The 6,000-nt window shown below is 28.6% G+C and overlaps 1 protein-coding gene across 1 annotated transcript in view; it reads right to left on the reverse strand.

Annotated features, from left to right (window-relative positions):
- The window catches only part of LOC129237042 (uncharacterized), a 49,963-nt gene extending 48,004 nt beyond the window's left edge, over positions 1–1,959 (reverse strand). The window contains exon 1 of the mRNA XM_054871427.1: positions 1,472–1,959. The gene's annotated coding sequence lies outside the window, so the exon portion shown is untranslated. The remainder of the gene's footprint in view (positions 1–1,471) is intronic.
- Positions 1,960–6,000: the final 4,041 nt, after the last annotated feature.

Consider the following 6,000-nt stretch of genomic DNA (forward strand, 5'->3'; position numbering starts at 1 on the left):
GATTTTATTGTTTTATATTTTTTTATTTAAAACTTAATTATATTCTATGTATTTTATTTTTTATATTTTTATTTTTATTTGTATTTATTTTTTCTTGTATTTAAATTTTCTTTGTTTTCGTTTTGTTTAGTTCTGTTTATTTTTTTCTAAATATATTTAATCCATTGATTTTAAGTTCTTTTCATTTTTTCTCATTTACATGTATTTTTGCTTATTTTATTTTCTGTAAAATTATTTGATTGTGTTGTATGTATTTTATTTTTTACTTTTTGAAGAGCTTGCTTTATTTCAATTGTCTTTATTTTGTAGCCTTCTCAAAATGTATTTGTACTTTGGTTTTATTATTTATTTGTATTATATAAACGTGTTTAATTTGTTTTATTTTATTATTTCATTTTATTTTACAAAAGTGGAAAAATAGTATTAGAATTTTTTTAAATTGTATTTGACTTTATTTTCTTTGCATCTCTTTGATTGCAACTTGTTTCTGCTTTATTTAGTATTATTTTGTTACAATATATAAATATTTTTTAATGTTTTCCTTAGTTTTTCTCTTATTTAAATACAGTTTTTTAGTTTTAGGTTTGTTTAATTTTATGTCATTTCCGTCTGTTTATTTATATTTTTTGATATTGAATATTTCTATTCTATGTATTTCAAAGTATTAAATTTTTTGCTTTATTATATTTTATTACTTAATTTTACCTTTATGAAAGTATGAAAATAAAACCTTGGTCTATTTTTTTTTTGAAAAACATTTTGTTTTATTTTAATTCTTTAATTTTAGTTTTCATTTTATTCATTTAGGGTTATTTTATTTATTTGTTTTTATTTTCGTTTAATATCCCTTTTTATTTTAAACTAATTTTGATTTGTCGTATTTGTTTTTGTAGTTCAATTTTTTTTGGATTATCATGAATCGTTAAGTGGTTTATTGATATTTAATTTTATATTAGGTATGTTAATTCCTTTATTTCAGTTTTTATAATTTTATTACATTTAATTGTGTACTTAATTTCGTTAAATTTGTATCGCTATTTATTTTATTTAATATTTTTAATTTTAATTAAATAAATTTTGATGAATAATTTAATGTTTTAATTTTTGCTATATTTTATAATTAGTCTATTTTAAATTATTATTGATTATTTTAAATAAAATGTGTACGTATGTTTATATACATTTTTAATTAACTAATCCGTTTTTCCTTCTTCTTCTTTTACCATAATATTTTTTTAATTTTAATTAAATAAATTTTGATGAATAATTTAATGTTTTAATTTTTGCTATATTTTATAATTAGTCTATTTTAAATTATTATTGATTATTTTAAATAAAATGTGTACGTATGTTTATATACATTTTTAATTAACTAATCCGTTTTTCCTTCTTCTTCTTTTACCATAACGCCACAGCATCAACCATCAACACTTTCCAGAGTAGCTGCAAGTCTCTTCTGTTTTTTACTTACGAGTTTTACTCTTGAGGCGGCGTAAAAATTTATTTTTGAGGCTTTATCAAAACAAACGTGGCCAATTGATTTTCCAGCAATAATATTTATAACAAAATTATCATGAAAAATAATCGCAATCGATCGCACTATAAATCGCATTAACCTATGTTTTCCAATAAGATGTACTTTCTTCACCAACAAGTTTTCAACATTTTATAGTATTAAATTTTTATTTTTTCTTCTTTTTTTACTTCACTTGCTTTGCTTTATCCATAAGCATAATAAGTATTATTTTATGTTTTACTTTCAATTTACACTATTATTCTTATTTTTCACATTTCGCTAATGAGATTCCCGCCATTCGTTTCCAGCTTCTTTAGAGTTAGATTAAACATTCGATTCACGCGGAAACTTAATTCGAGAGCTAAAAAAAGTATATACTTATGTGTATGCTCTAAAAACGGTATAGCCGCCAAACGCGCTATGCGACAGAAACACGTCTAAACGCTCGTAACTATGGTCTAAAACTGAAACATTTTCGCGCAAAACGATTGAAAAACCGAGTGGCCGAGAGAGCGCACAGGTAAGTAAACACAAAAACTCTCAGTGCCTCAGCGCTCAAACCTACTGGCGTGCATATTGCTTACTATACTACAGGAAGGCAACAAAACAAGTCAACCCACACATGGCATACAGCTACATGTGTACGTACTGTAAGTAAACGAACTGACTGACTGACTGACTGACAGACAGGTAAACAAACAAGAAAAACTCGACCGCCTGCATGTACTACCTATGCCTTAGCTATTGGACATATGTATGTATGGTCACAAGAAATACGAACAGGTAACAAACAGCCGATCATATAACCTGACAAAGAGAGCGTGAGAGACGCGAAGTGTTAGCAACTGGTTGTTTGCTGGTTGGTTGCAAACACACCATCTTATTAGACTACCAACATCAATAGTATTGCTCATGTGGGTAAACAAAGCACGGGTGATGACCAGCAACAACAAGTCGCTCTATTTATTTATTGTATTCTCACCTGAACCAACACAACTGGGGATTGAGAGTTAACAATGAAGAGAAAATGCTGTCGACTGCGGGAGGTTTTGTTTGTGCGATTCGTTATGTTATGAAGACTGTGAGTAAAATCCACTGACGCTGCTGCAGAGCGGCAGGTAGTCGGTGTGAGGCTTACAAATTTGTCAAATAACCACTGTCAATTGGAATATACTCGTAAACTACGAGCGTTTACAATAAGAACATTTCTAAGTAAGTTCTCTTTCCTTTGAAACACTCTGTACGAGCATTGGTAGAATTGAGAATAAATGAATTCAGCACTCTGTGATATTTTGCAATACAATCACTGGCAAACTCATGTTGATTACCGATTGGCGGGAATGAAAAATGTGATTATGAAGTTGAGAATTGGATTATATGTTTACTCTTAATGCTTAAAGCAAATATTTTGTGCAATTGGAAATTCAAACGAAAGTGGATATGATATATTATAATTAAATATCAAATATAAAATTTGAAGGCCTCATTATCTATTTGCAGTAAATAAGATATACATAGATAAGAGTGTATGTATAAGTATATATTTATTTTTTATTTTTCGTATGTGCATAATCTAGCAAACAGATTCTTATTAATATTATATGCATTTCTGTTTATTCACTTTCTATAATATTTCTTATTTAAACAGGTTTCATCACAATATTATAGCTTAAGCATTCATTGCTTTAGTTTTTTCTGTTATTCGTCTCAGCTTCTACTTCTACAGCATCTTATCTTCAACTCAGACATATTCAGCGTGATCAGTGCGCACGTCACAGATTTAGGGGTTAATTTTCATATCTCACAAATGGATCTGTGGTGTTTGATTTTGATTTTTTATGTCTTTCATTTTGTATTTACTTATTTATTTTTTTAATTGATTGCACTCAGTTTTTCTACAAATGAGGATAATCAGAAAAAGCTGAAGAAGTTGAATGACAGGATTGCTGAAAGATAAAGCCAAAGTAAATGGAATACAAAACTACCATTTTAGTTCGAGAAGTAATCTGATTTCATTTTAATGAAAAAAACTTGAGAGGTTGCTTACTACCGGAATCTGTGAGGTGATGAGTTGACAATTGTTCTAAGTAGTTGAAATATAAGAAGATTGACCATCGGCTTATTGCATGAGAGGGATTATACTTGGGCCAAAAATTGACACCGAGAAACAGTAGCGTCGTCAGCTAAGTTTAGATTTATCTTTATTTTAATAAAAAAAACTACTGTGTCTTATCTGTTATTTGGGCGTTGATGGCATATGTATAAGGAATGAAACCAGAGAATTAAATTGTTTCGTGCTCATACTTCAGATCTCTTTATTCATCTACCTGTAGTTAGAAGCTTCGCCTAATGAAATTCTATTGCTGTTCGATGAAGTGCCACGCGCTGCTCTTTTCCTAGCGAGGTTGTCTGCCGCGACTATGTGACTAAGCAACAAAATGAGGTATACCTTATTCATAGATGTGATGCTTACTAATTAAAGTATTAAAAATTAATAAATTTTCCACCAGCTTGGTGTTTTTTTAATGCGATTTTAAGGTGACGAGCGCCCTTCTCTGTCAGAGTGCATGCGAAAGCGTTTACTAGTCACTCAGTAGTTGCTTATTATCTCAGTCAAAATTCTATGGTATGTGCCTTAAGTGAAAAACAGAGTCGTAAATCATAGATTTTGTGGTCAGTATTGGAGCCAAGATATAAAGGCGGAAAACAAAACGCTAACCACGGATGAGACTTAGAAAAAGGTTTTAGGATGTAGTAAATTAGTCGAGAGAGATAGGATTTATTTAAAAAAATTCAAATAAAGAAAAAAAGATTAATTGAGGTCCATCGAATATATTATTGGAAAAGTAAAGAAAGAAATTTAAAACCTGCATCGATTTGGTAGTGGGGATAATTCGATAATATTATCAAAAAAATGATAACAAAATAATAGGAAAAACAAGTTTGAAATAATTATAGTTTATTTAAAAGGAAACAGTAAAACTCAAAAAATAATCATTATTTCTAAGCAATTATTTGTATTCAAAATTAAAAAATTAAATTTTTTTTTGTTTTTTGGTTTTTTTAAATTAGTTTACAGCTGTTTTTATCTTTTGATGTAGACGTTGCAATTATTTAAATTCAAAATTATCAAATTATTGAAAAAATAGTTTTTCTTCTAAGTTAATATACAGGGTGTTTTATTATCTTGCCTCACTGGGAAAGTGCGACTAAGAGGACTATAACTTTTGATGTAGAAGTTAAAATTATTTAAATTCAAAATTATTAAAAAAATATTTTTACTTCTAAATTTGTATACAGGGTGTTTTATTATTATCTTGCCTCATTATGAAAGTGTATCAAAAAGATTAAAACTTTTGATATAGAAATCCCAGTTATTTAAATTCAAAATTACTAAATTAATAAAAAAAAAATTGTTTATTTTTCAAAATCAGTATACAGGGAGATTTGCTATTACATACATTGCCTCACTATAAAGATGTGACTTAAAAAGTGTATACCTTTTATTTATCGCAATTATTTAAATCCAAAATATTAAATTAATACTTTTTTTTCAAAATTAGTAGGTGTACAAGGTGTTTTATTATTATCTTGCCTCACTATAAAGGTGTGACTAAAAAATACAATATCTTTTAATGTCGCAATTATTTAAATCCAAAATACTCAATTAGCAAAAGTTATTGTTTTTTTAAATGGTATACAGGGTGTTTTATTGTTATCTTGCCTCACTGGGAAGGTGTGATTAAACAAATTATATCTTTTGATGTAGAAGTCCCAATTATTTACATTCAAAATTATTGAATTAATAAAAAATATTTTTTCAAGATTAGTATATTATAAAGGGTGTTTTATTATTATCTTGCCGCACTATGAAGGTGTGAATAAAAACGACCATATCTTTTGTTTCTCGCCATATTTTAAAATAAAAATTACAAAATAATAAGAAATTTTTTTTTCCAAATTAGTATACAGGGTGTTTTTTTATTACCTTGCCTCACTATGAAGCCCTTACTAATACAGACTATATCTTTTGATGTAAAAGTCCTAAGCCCAATGACAACACTCTACTGCTGCATATATTTTTGCTCATAAATTCGCAGTTAAACATTAACGGAAATACCAAAGTGCAAAGTCATGCCTAAACAACCTGAATTTGGCTAAAGTGGCCAACAAAAAAATCGTGAGAAACTATCAACAACTAATGGCCAAACCAGAGGCTGCTAAAAGCAAATTGAAGTGTTGCCAAGTGACTTTGAATTTAATTGCAAGGCAGCTCAAGTGCTGCAAGGACTCAACACTTGCAACAAAGGCCTAGTACAAACATAAATTGTGGGTTATTTGATGCTTCGCAGCCAATGAAATGAAGAGCAGCATACCAAAAGCATGAATCACGCACGCACGTACGCATATTTGGCCGGAGCTATTTGAGCGCATGGAATCTCTATTGGAATGCGGAAAATGCATGTAAATACAAACTGAAATTA

Source organism: Anastrepha obliqua, chromosome 2, assembly GCF_027943255.1.
Source record: "Anastrepha obliqua isolate idAnaObli1 chromosome 2, idAnaObli1_1.0, whole genome shotgun sequence".
Lineage (NCBI taxonomy): Eukaryota > Metazoa > Arthropoda > Insecta > Diptera > Tephritidae > Anastrepha > Anastrepha obliqua.